Source organism: Mercurialis annua, linkage group LG4 (genome assembly GCF_937616625.2).
Source record: "Mercurialis annua linkage group LG4, ddMerAnnu1.2, whole genome shotgun sequence".
Classification (NCBI taxonomy): domain Eukaryota; kingdom Viridiplantae; phylum Streptophyta; class Magnoliopsida; order Malpighiales; family Euphorbiaceae; genus Mercurialis; species Mercurialis annua.
Window position 1 is genome coordinate 7988905 of NC_065573.1, and position 13021 is coordinate 8001925.

Consider the following 13021-nt stretch of genomic DNA (forward strand, 5'->3'; position numbering starts at 1 on the left):
TTGTAAACGTTTTGTTTAAATTGTTAAAAAGGTGAAACTATTGGATTTGATTCGTAACGTTTGTAAACGTTTGACTTAAATTGCTAAAAAGGTGAAACGCTTGGATTTGTTTCGTATCGTTTGTAATCGTTTGGTTTTGTTTCGTAACGTTTGGATTTGTTTCATAACGTGTCACGACCCGAAATCTCGAGTCGAGACCGGCGCTAGGGAATGGGAGTGGTTGCTCCGAAACCCGTAGCAAGCCTGAAAAACACTATAAATTTTTCGCTTTTAAAAGAGACGTATGACACATTTATTAAATAACTGATGAGATAAAACATCAAAGTTTTAAATGTGCTTTAAAACATTTAAATACAATAAGACTATACTAGTCTACTGCGGACAACTAGAACTTAAAACCTTCTTTACAGTCTTTTATCAAAGTAGACTTCCGAGAAATAAACGTTCGGAAGCCTTCATCAAAATCGGACCAGCTTTCCTGAAAAATAATTCCACAACGTGGGTCAGATATACTGGTGAGTTCATGCCGTTACAAATAAATATTTCATAAAGTTAAAAACCGTTTTATATTTAAAATAACTTTATGTATTTTCGAAATCCTTTGAAAACATCTTTAAAACAATTGAAGCCTGAGCTCACACATAACATATTTCAATCAAGACTTCAATATCAAAGAATGTCAACCATATACGTTGACCTTTAAATTAAACCACATTTCTTAAATTCGTCCATCTACATTGATGGCGAAACTTATCAACACATCATACATGCATAATCTTATGGGACCGATAGCACAGCCAACCGATCAACCATATCCACAACATACATAAATCTTAAGGGACCGATAGCACAGCCAACCGATCAACCTTATTCACCTGAGACCGATAGCACAGCCAACCGATCTAATACACACACACACACACAATATTATGGGGCCGATAGCACAGCCAACCGATCAACCATATTCACCTGAGACCGATAGCACAGCCAACCGATCTAATACACACACACACACACAAAATATTATGGGACCGATAGCACAGCCAACCGATCAACCATATTCACCTGACATCGATAGCACAGCCAACCGATGTAACACACAATCCTGACATCGATAGCACAGCCAACCGATGTAACACACACACAATCCTGACATCGATAGCACAGCCAACCGATGTAACACACACACACAATCCTGACATCGATAGCACAGCCAACCGATGTAACACACACACACAATCCTGACATCGATAGCACAGCCAACCGATGTAACACACAATCCTGACATCGATAGCACAGCCAACCGATGTAACACACACACACAATCCTGACATCGATAGCACAGCCAACCGATGTAACACACACACACATAAACTGACATCGATAGCACAGCCAACCGATGTAACACACACACACATTCCTGACATCGATAGCACAGCCAACCGATGTAACACACACACACAATCCTGACATCGATAGCACAGCCAACCGATGTAACACACAATCCTGATATCGATAGCACAGCCAACCGATGTAACACACACACACAATCCTGACATCGATAGCACAGCCAACCGATGTAACACACACACACATAAACTGACATCGATAGCACAGCCAACCGATGTAACACACACACACATTCCTGACATCGATAGCACAGCCAACCGATGTAACACACACACACAATCCTGACATCGATAGCACAGCCAACCGATGTAACACACACACATAAACTGACATCGATAGCACAGCCAACCGATGTAACACACATTCAAGCATAAGCAAATGCATAATAATTATTAAAATTATGTGTGTGCCTTTGTATATCAAAATAATATATACATATAGTATATACATAAAACATATATCCATACAAGGCATGTAAACATTTAACACCGCAACGCACATATCACATAGTATACTAAAATATGAAACTTTACGAATACCGAAATGTAAAAACATGTACTCACAGAAACCGTTTAACTACGGTATTACTCCGTCAATGCTCCTTTAAACAACTCCGTTAATTCCCTTGGTCCTCCGACTCGATAGCTCGACAACTTGTCGAATCTAGTTAGGATCAAAATATTAATTCTCTTAATTAATAAAATCCTAACTCTAGAATTAACTCTATACAATATTAATTTAATTTAATTAATTAATTCTAATCCCCAAATAATTTCTTATTTAATAAGTTCATAACTTATTTTATTCATGTAATTTTTCCTTTACTTATCTCTTTTTACACATAAAACCATTATTCAGAAATATTCATTTAAATATTTCATTTTTCATAAATATACTTTATTATATAAAATATATTTCCTTATATCAATAATACTTTCCACTTCAAGGTTAATTATTTAAATTTATTAAAACATCCCCGTATTATCTTAAATTCCACTTTTGGTTAAAATACCAAAATACCCTCAAACTTTTCAAAATTGACCATTTAGGTCCTTTCGTAATTCAATTGATTTTAATATCGACAAAATTACTTAAAATATCCAAAATCATTTTACCTCAGATTATTAACAAATATAATCTGGAAACTTTGGCTAACATACCATGTAGCCTTTCAACTTTGGAAAAATACGATTTAACTCAAAAACTCTAGTTTTCGGCAAACATATCCAATTCTTTCAAAAATCATCAAGATTCTTTAAAATTCTCAAAATCATTTCACATCAGATTATACACATCAATAATCTGGAAATATGGTTAAAATACTGATTGGTCCTTTATTTTATTTTTTTTAAAAATACATTTTAAACCTAAAACTTTAAATTTTGACAATCAAGTCCAAATCAATTGAAAATAACATCAATCAATCCTTTAAATAGTCTAAGCTTACTCATCAACTCAATTTTATGATCTCACATTTAATTCATAGACATGCAACACAATTTAGATTAAAATCGAAACTTTTAATTTCTTAAGTATTCATCAATTATGGATAATCCAATCAAATTAACCAAAACATATTTATTTTAATTATCATACTAAAACAGCAGCCCCAAAATTAAAATAAATTATTTTTCATAATTTTAACAATTTTAACAATTTAAAACCGTATAAACAATTAATAATCAAAACCGATTATTAATCCGTCAAAACACCTCAACTAAATCAATTAAATTCCAAAAATAATCAACATATATATTTCATACATTTTTCATGAATAATTTCTGTCCAGAAATTAAAATGACAAAAATACCCTTTTTAAACATTTTTTTTTACCGATTAAACTATTATAAAAATTAAACCCGATTAACAAACCGTTAAAAATTCACCATTAAACATTTATTCACCATCAACCCAACATCTAACTCAAACATAAACCAATTTATTTCCAGAAATTTAAAATCCATTTATTTATCATTTTTAAGCGATTTTTAAGCCTTTAAAACTATTAAAAATCGAACTCCAAACCATTAAATTAATACCCGAAATGTTTAACATTTTTAATCCACAAAAATCACACTTTAAAGCATATTTTAACCTCATGAAGTAGATCAGCCCAGAAATTAAAAATAATAATTTAATTTCACGGAAAAATTAATTCAAAACCGAAACCCATCTCTTTAAACTAATTACCCACTATTTTTAACACTTTTAATCCATGAATATCACATTTTTAAACATATATAAAAATAGTATTTAACATCAGCCCATAAATTAAAATTAATTTAATTTCCCATATATAAAAATTAATTCAAACCGAATATATCAAAACTATACACAAAAACCGAATTAAACACAATTAAACCACAAATTTCAACAACTAAAACACATAATATAAGCTTATTAAACATCAGAAAATAAACACAAAGTTTTGAGCTAGCGATTATACCTTGATCCTACATGCAATTGTAGATTAGTAATTAGCGGGTGATTTCCAACGTTTTTCGTTAAGGAATTATTGAGAAATAACAAATGAATAATATAGCTAAGGGTAAATGGTGAGTTGAGAGCATTCAACAATGGAGGTAAAAGAAATTTGCTGGAAATGAAGTGGGGAAGAAGACTTAGGATATTTATTAGTCTAGGCAAAATTACAAGTTTGCCCTTGTGGCAATTTCGTAAATAAAAGTAACTTTTGCAATATTCGAAATTAAACTTTCTCATTAATTTCCGAATAGTATTTCATGAATATTAACCTCCAAATTATCATCTCGGGATGTCTATTTTATTTTATAATGAATTTTCTTTATTAATTCTGCAGTCCAATTGCAGTCCGGCTAAAATATACTTTTTCGTCCAAAAATTCTCAAATTTATTCCTTGGACTCCAAATATATTAATAAGCTTCCTCGATTATTTAAATTCTCAATTTGAACTTAAATAATACGTTTCCTTAGTCCTGATTACTTAAATCCTGACGAACCCAGCGGTTCGATTTGAGCTGCATTGTTCTTTAAATTTCTGCACTGTTTTTCATTCAAATTTTATGAAATAAAATTCATAAAATTGAAGAGGACGTCGATAGCTTCGATTTGACATATAGATCATCGAATTCTGATGTCGGAATAGGAAGATATGAATTTTGGAAATTCGTCATTCCAAAATTGTCATATTATTATACTTATCCAAAAAAATTCAAAATAATTTCTTATGATTCCAATATTTTTATGGGCTTCCCTACGTATTTAAATTCTCCATTTTGAATTTAAATATCCCTTCTTATAATTCCGATCGTCCAAAGTACGACATATATCTTAATTTAATAATTCAAAATTCCGGGTTATTACATTCTCCCCTCCTTAAAATAATTCGTCCTCGAATTATAATATCACTTACACTCCAACATTTTCTTTCCTACATCATCAATACTTCTTTGGAGACTTTTCCATTTAAGTCTCAGAATATTTCATACCATATTGTTCATTACTCTATAAATATATCTCCTTATTTAGGCCTTACAAGGTATATTTTCCTTGTCCTATTCCTTTCTTTACATTACAGAGCCAATGTCTCAGCGTACTTACGTTAGAAACTTATCTATTTAAAATCACTTTGTTTTTCCACTTATAAAATCATGCCATAATTGTGCACCGGTGTGATGACTTCTCTCATCACCAAGAGTTGCAATGACATTACTCTTTTTTTTTCAACATACATAATGTACATGATGCATGTCCTAATAGTGAACATAATATGAATGTAGTGATGCAATTCTATTCGTGCCAATGCAATGCCGGCATAAATCGTCTTCGGGCACAATCATGTGTTTATAAAACATTCCTTTTTCATTAAACACATTTGTTTTTATAAAAATGGCGCCATCGTAAGTTTCTATAGACATAGGGCTCTGCGAAATCACTTATTCCAAAAGATTTTTATCTTCTCTTCTCTTATTTGCCTTGAAGTTTGGTTTCCATAGCCAAAACATTCATCTCTGACTTCGTTCAGTTGTGAGGGGTTAGGAATTTTACCAAATTGGATTAATGCGCTTTCCAGTTGTCTTACACCGTCGACAACTTGCACAAAACTCCTGTCTCTCTGACTCAACAGTCCTATAAACTGAGGTCATAATCCCTTCACAAACATGGGGTTTACTCCGACTCGATCTGTCATCAAGTCTGGAGCAAATCTGCTCAATCGATTAAACTCGGTAACATATTCCTGAACAGATCTGTTACCTCGAGTTAACGATAACAGTTTGTCCCGGTTACCTTCGATTACCGCAAACGGTAAGAAGAAATCCTTATATCTGGTCACAAACTCTGCCCATGTTATACGACCCATCATTGGTCCAATTACTTGTCGAAACCAATCCTTGGCTGGACCTTTCATCGACATCTCCATTAACAACATTGTCTGTCTTTCGTTAGCTTGAAGTCTATGAGCATTTTGCTCGACTTCTTCCAAAAAGTCTAACGCATCACTTGATCCATCAAAATCCTTTGGGTTCAGTTTTACGTATGCTAACACCAGATCTCTATCAAAATTTCTCTCTTCTCATGCTGGTGTTGCATCTACTGTCCTATTATTAACGCACAACTCCACCAATCCGTAACTTCTGTTACTAACTGATGTATATCAACATTGGGTTGTTGCGGCATTCCTGGTGCTTGCACATTCCCAGCTTGATATGTTACAGGTCCTTCTCGACCTCTACCTTGTCCACGGCCTCTATCCGCCGGTTGAACTGGTACACGTTCATTATCTAAGGCTTTTCCTAAAGTCTCGTTTAATCGCCGTGCGCTTGCACGCACTCGCATATTTCTTTGCTCAGCCATTCTAAAGCACAAAGAAATCTAAACGCGTTCTTAACAACATGATATACGTATCATGTTCTCAAAGTCTTTATCGTATACGTAGTCGCGTCTCATTCTTACTTTACGAATTAAGCTCTAATAAAATTTTCATTCGTCTATGTCATATATGGCTATATTTCACGTGTTCTATACGTTTCATACACACTATTCCATTGCATGCACATAACAATCAATCACATAACATGCACATAATCAAATCATAGCCATCACCAATACATAAAAATTAGGTTCAAAAAAAAACCCAATTCATTCATGATTTACTCAATCATAACACATTCCATAAGTCTCGAGAGTATACTACTCTACGTAGACTAAACAATACTCAAAACATATAATCATTCAAGTAAACAATTCTCAACACACATGTCAACATATATCATACATATAAGCCATATCCTAATGATAATCAACTCATTTAGAAATTCTCGGCTAAAGCACATAACGCAAGTCTCGTGAGTATATCTCTCTACACAGACTTTATCACATTCGAAAGCATATCACTCCTTTCAGTGATTACGCTATAAACATACCACATCAATTAATCAATCATACTCATAATAAACACACATTTCATAGATAATATGAGTCTCGAGAGTATACAACTCCTCGCAGACTATATACTCGAAAGCGTAATGCTTACTCGAGTAACCACAAACATATATTGTGCTAACACACATATCTAACACATATCCTGACACCACACATAGGACAGGACGTTTTGAAAAACATTTGAAAAACCGATGAAAACGTTTAAAAGACATGACTGGAAATCCTATAATCCGCAGTAATTCCTAACTTAGCCTAGTGACATTGTATATTGCTCCTAGGTAACACAACATCTACACAGACTAGCAGTGGTATCTCTGACCAACTGCACTCAATTCCCATATTAGCAGAGGTAACTGGACCAACTGCTCTGATACCACCTTTGTCACGACCCGAAATCTCGAGTCGAGACCGGCGCTAGGGAATGGGAGTGGTTGCTCCGAAACCCGTAGCAAGCCTGAAAAACACTATAAATTTTTCGCTTTTAAAAGAGACGTATGACACATTTATTAAATAACTGATGAGATAAAACATCAGAGTTTTAAATGTGCTTTAAAACATTTAAATACAATAAGACTATACTAGTCTACTGCGGACAACTAGAACTTAAAACCTTCTTTACAGTGTTTTATCAAAGTAGACTTCCGAGAAATAAACGTTCGGAAGCCTTCATCAAAATCGGACCAGCTTTCCTGAAAAATAATTCCACAACGTGGGTCAGATATACTGGTGAGTTCATGCCGTTACAAATAAATATTTCATAAAGTTAAAAACCGTTTTATATTTAAAATAACTTTATGTATTTTCGAAATCCTTTGAAAACATCTTTAAAACAATTGAAGCCTGAGCTCACACATAACATATTTCAATCAAGACTTCAATATCAAAGAATGTCAACCATATACGTTGACCTTTAAATTAAACCACATTTCTTAAATTCGTCCATCTACATTGATGGCGAAACTTATCAACACATCATACATGCATAATCTTATGGGACCGATAGCACAGCCAACCGATCAACCATATCCACAACATACATAAATCTTAAGGGACCGATAGCACAGCCAACCGATCAACCTTATTCACCTGAGACCGATAGCACAGCCAACCGATCTAATACACACACACACACACAATATTATGGGACCGATAGCACAGCCAACCGATCAACCATATTCACCTGAGACCGATAGCACAGCAACCGATCTAATACACACACACACACACAAAATATTATGGGACCGATAGCACAGCCAACCGATCAACCATATTCACCTGACATCGATAGCACAGCCAACCGATGTAACACACAATCCTGACATCGATAGCACAGCCAACCGATGTAACACACACACAATCCTGACATCGATAGCACAGCCAACCGATGTAACACACACACACAATCCTGACATCGATAGCACAGCCAACCGATGTAACACACACACACAATCCTGACATCGATAGCACAGCCAACCGATGTAACACACAATCCTGACATCGATAGCACAGCCAACCGATGTAACACACACACACAATCCTGACATCGATAGCACAGCCAACCGATGTAACACACACACACATAAACTGACATCGATAGCACAGCCAACCGATGTAACACACACACACATTCCTGACATCGATAGCACAGCCAACCGATGTAACACACACACACAATCCTGACATCGATAGCACAGCCAACCGATGTAACACACAATCCTGACATCGATAGCACAACCAACCGATGTAACACACACACACAATCCTGACATCGATAGCACAGCCAACCGATGTAACACACACACACATAAACTGACATCGATAGCACAGCCAACCGATGTAACACACACACACATTCCTGACATCGATAGCACAGCCAACCGATGTAACACACACACACAATCCTGACATCGATAGCACAGCCAACCGATGTAACACACACACATAAACTGACATCGATAGCACAGCCAACCGATGTAACACACATTCAAGCATAAGCAAATGCATAATAATTATTAAAATTATGTGTGTGCCTTTGTATATCAAAATAATATATACATATAGTATATACATAAAACATATATCCATACAAGGCATGTAAACATTTAACACAGCAACGCACATATCACATAGTATACTAAAATATGAAACTTTACGAATACCGAAATGTAAAAACATGTACTCACAGAAACCGTTTAACTACGGTATTACTCCGTCAATGCTCCTTTAAACAACTCCGTTAATTCCCTTGGTCCTCCGACTCGATAGCTCGACAACTTGTCGAATCTAGTTAGGATCAAAATATTAATTCTCTTAATTAATAAAATCCTAACTCTAGAATTAACTCTATACAATATTAATTTAATTTAATTAATTAATTCTAATCCCCAAATAATTTCTTATTTAATAAGTTCATAACTTATTTTATTCATGTAATTTTTCCTTTACTTATCTCTTTTTACACATAAAACCATTATTCAGAAATATTCATTTAAATATTTCATTTTTCATAAATATACTTTATTATATAAAATATATTTCCTTATATCAATAATACTTTCCACTTCAAGGTTAATTATTTAAATTTATTAAAACATCCCCGTATTATCTTAAATTCCACTTTTGGTTAAAATACCAAAATACCCTCAAACTTTTCAAAATTGACCATTTAGGTCCTTTCGTAATTCAATTGATTTTAATATCGACAAAATTACTTAAAATATCCAAAATCATTTTACCTCAGATTATTAACAAATATAATCTGGAAACTTTGGCTAACATACCATGTAGCCTTTCAACTTTGGAAAAATACGATTTAACTCAAAAACTCTAGTTTTCGGCAAACATATCCAATTCTTTCAAAAATCATCAAGATTCTTTAAAATTCTCAAAATCATTTCACATCAGATTATACACATCAATAATCTGGAAATATGGTTAAAATACTGATTGGTCCTTTATTTTATTTTTTTTAAAAATACATTTTAAACCTAAAACTTTAAATTTTGACAATCAAGTCCAAATCAATTGAAAATAACATCAATCAATCCTTTAAATAGTCTAAGCTTACTCATCAACTCAATTTTATGATCTCACATTTAATTCATAGACATGCAACACAATTTAGATTAAAATCGAAACTTTTAATTTCTTAAGTATTCATCAATTATGGATAATCCAATCAAATTAACCAAAACATATTTATTTTAATTATCATACTAAAACAGCAGCCCCAAAATTAAAATAAATTATTTTTCATAATTTTAACAATTTTAACAATTTAAAACCGTATAAACAATTAATAATCAAAACCGATTATTAATCCGTCAAAACACCTCAACTAAATCAATTAAATTCCAAAAATAATCAACATATATATTTCATACATTTTTCATGAATAATTTCTGTCCAGAAATTAAAATGACAAAAATACCCTTTTTAAACATTTTTTTTTACCGATTAAACTATTATAAAAATTAAACCCGATTAACAAACCGTTAAAAATTCACCATTAAACATTTATTCACCATCAACCCAACATCTAACTCAAACATAAACCAATTTATTTCCAGAAATTTAAAATCCATTTATTTATCATTTTTAAGCGATTTTTAAGCCTTTAAAACTATTAAAAATCGAACTCCAAACCATTAAATTAATACCCGAAATGTTTAACATTTTTAATCCACAAAAATCACACTTTAAAGCATATTTTAACCTCATGAAGTAGATCAGCCCAGAAATTAAAAATAATAATTTAATTTCACGGAAAAATTAATTCAAAACCGAAACCCATCTCTTTAAACTAATTACCCACTATTTTTAACACTTTTAATCCATGAATATCACATTTTTAAACATATATAAAAATAGTATTTAACATCAGCCCATAAATTAAAATTAATTTAATTTCCCATATATAAAAATTAATTCAAACCGAATATATCAAAACTATACACAAAAACCGAATTAAACACAATTAAACCACAAATTTCAACAACTAAAACACATAATATAAGCTTATTAAACATCAGAAAATAAACACAAAGTTTTGAGCTAGCGATTATACCTTGATCCTACATGCAATTGTAGATTAGTAATTAGCGGGTGATTTCCAACGTTTTTCGTTAAGGAATTATTGAGAAATAACAAATGAATAATATAGCTAAGGGTAAATGGTGAGTTGAGAGCATTCAACAATGGAGGTAAAAGAAATTTGCTGGAAATGAAGTGGGGAAGAAGACTTAGGATATTTATTAGTCTAGGCAAAATTACAAGTTTGCCCTTGTGGCAATTTCGTAAATAAAAGTAACTTTTGCAATATTCGAAATTAAACTTTCTCATTAATTTCCGAATAGTATTTCATGAATATTAACCTCCAAATTATCATCTCGGGATGTCTATTTTATTTTATAATGAATTTTCTTTATTAATTCTGCAGTCCAATTGCAGTCCGGCTAAAATATACTTTTTCGTCCAAAAATTCTCAAATTTATTCCTTGGACTCCAAATATATTAATAAGCTTCCTCGATTATTTAAATTCTCAATTTGAACTTAAATAATACGTTTCCTTAGTCCTGATTACTTAAATCCTGACGAACCCAGCGGTTCGATTTGAGCTGCATTGTTCTTTAAATTTCTGCACTGTTTTTCATTCAAATTTTATGAAATAAAATTCATAAAATCGAAGAGGACGTCGATAGCTTCGATTTGACATATAGATCATCGAATTCTGATGTCGGAATAGGAAGATATGAATTTTGGAAATTCGTCATTCCAAAATTGTCATATTATTATACTTATCCAAAAAATTTCAAAATAATTTCTTATGATTCCAATATTTTTATGGGCTTCCCTACGTATTTAAATTCTCCATTTTGAATTTAAATATCCCTTCTTATAATCCCGATCGTCCAAATTACGACATATATCTTAATTTAATAATTCAAAATTCCGGGTTATTACATAACGTTTGTAAATGTTTGCCTTAAATCGCTAAGAAGGTGAAACGTTTGGATTTGTTTCGTAACGTTTGTAAATGTTTGGCTTAAATCGCTAAAAATGTGAAATGTTTGGATTTATTTGCAACGTTTATAAAAGTTTGGATTAAATTGCTAAAAAGGTGAAGCGTTTGGATTTGTTTCGAAACGTTTGTAAACGTTTGGCTTAAATCTCTAAAAAGGTGAAACGTCCTGTTTTGTTTCGTAACGTTTGTAAGCGTTTGGCTTAATTCGCTAAAAAGGTGAAACGTCCTGTTTTGTTTCATAAAGTTTGTAAACGTTTGCCTTAAATCGCTAAAAAGGTGAAACATTTGGATTTGTTTCGTAACATTTGTAAACGTTTTGCTTAAATCGCCAAAATGGTGAAATGTTTGGGTTTGTTTCGTAACGTTTTAGCGATTTAAGCCAAACATTTACAAACGTTACAAAACAAATCCAAACGTTTCCCCTTTGTAGAGATATATGCCAAACGTTTATAAACGTTACGAAAAAAATTAAAACGTTTCACCTTTTTAGCGATTGAAGCCAAACGTTTACAAACATTACGAAACAAATCCAAAAGTTTCACCTTTTTAGCGATTTATGCCAAACGTTTACAAACGTTACGAAACAAATCCAAACATTTCACCTTTTTAGCGATTTAAGCCAAACGTTTACAAAGGTTATAAAACAAATCCAAATGTTTCACCTTTTTAGCAATTTAAGCCAAACATTTACAAACGTTGCAAATATAATTCCAAGTTAGCAATTTAAGCCAAATGATTATAAACGTAACGAAACAAATTCAAGCATTTCACCTTTATTGCAATTTAAGCCAAACGTTTAGAAACGTTATGAAACAACTTTAATCGTTTCACCGTTTTAGCAATTTAAGACAAACGTTTACAAACATTAGGAAAAAAATCCAAACATTTCACCTTTTTAGTGATTTAAGCAAAACGTTTAGAAACGATACGAAACAAATCCAAATGTTTCACCTTTTTAGCGATTTAAGACAAACGTTTACAAACGTTACGAAACAAATTCTAACGTTCACATTTTTAGCGATTTAAGCAAAAACCTTTACAAACGTTACGAAATAAAACTAATCATTTCACCTTTTTAAATATTTAAGCCAAAAGTCTACAATTGTTACAAAACAAATCCAAGCGTTTCACCTTTTTAGCAATTTAAGCAAAACGTTAACAAACG

The 13021-nt window shown here is 32.4% G+C and overlaps 2 long non-coding RNA genes across 2 annotated transcripts; both read right to left on the reverse strand.

Moving 5' to 3' along the window:
• Positions 1-260: 260 nt before the first annotated feature.
• On the reverse strand, positions 261-4124 carry LOC130015377 (uncharacterized). The gene is made up of 3 exons (XR_008790535.1): positions 3857-4124; positions 1974-2073; positions 261-478 (listed from the first exon to the last, which is right to left on the reverse strand). It is a non-coding gene; the product is annotated as an uncharacterized LOC130015377 (long non-coding RNA).
• A 3179-nt stretch (positions 4125-7303) lies between these two features.
• On the reverse strand, positions 7304-11167 carry LOC130015374 (uncharacterized). Its single transcript, XR_008790527.1, has 3 exons — positions 10899-11167; positions 9016-9115; positions 7304-7521 (listed from the first exon to the last, which is right to left on the reverse strand). It is a non-coding gene; the product is annotated as an uncharacterized LOC130015374 (long non-coding RNA).
• Between the last annotated feature and the right edge of the window lie 1854 nt (positions 11168-13021).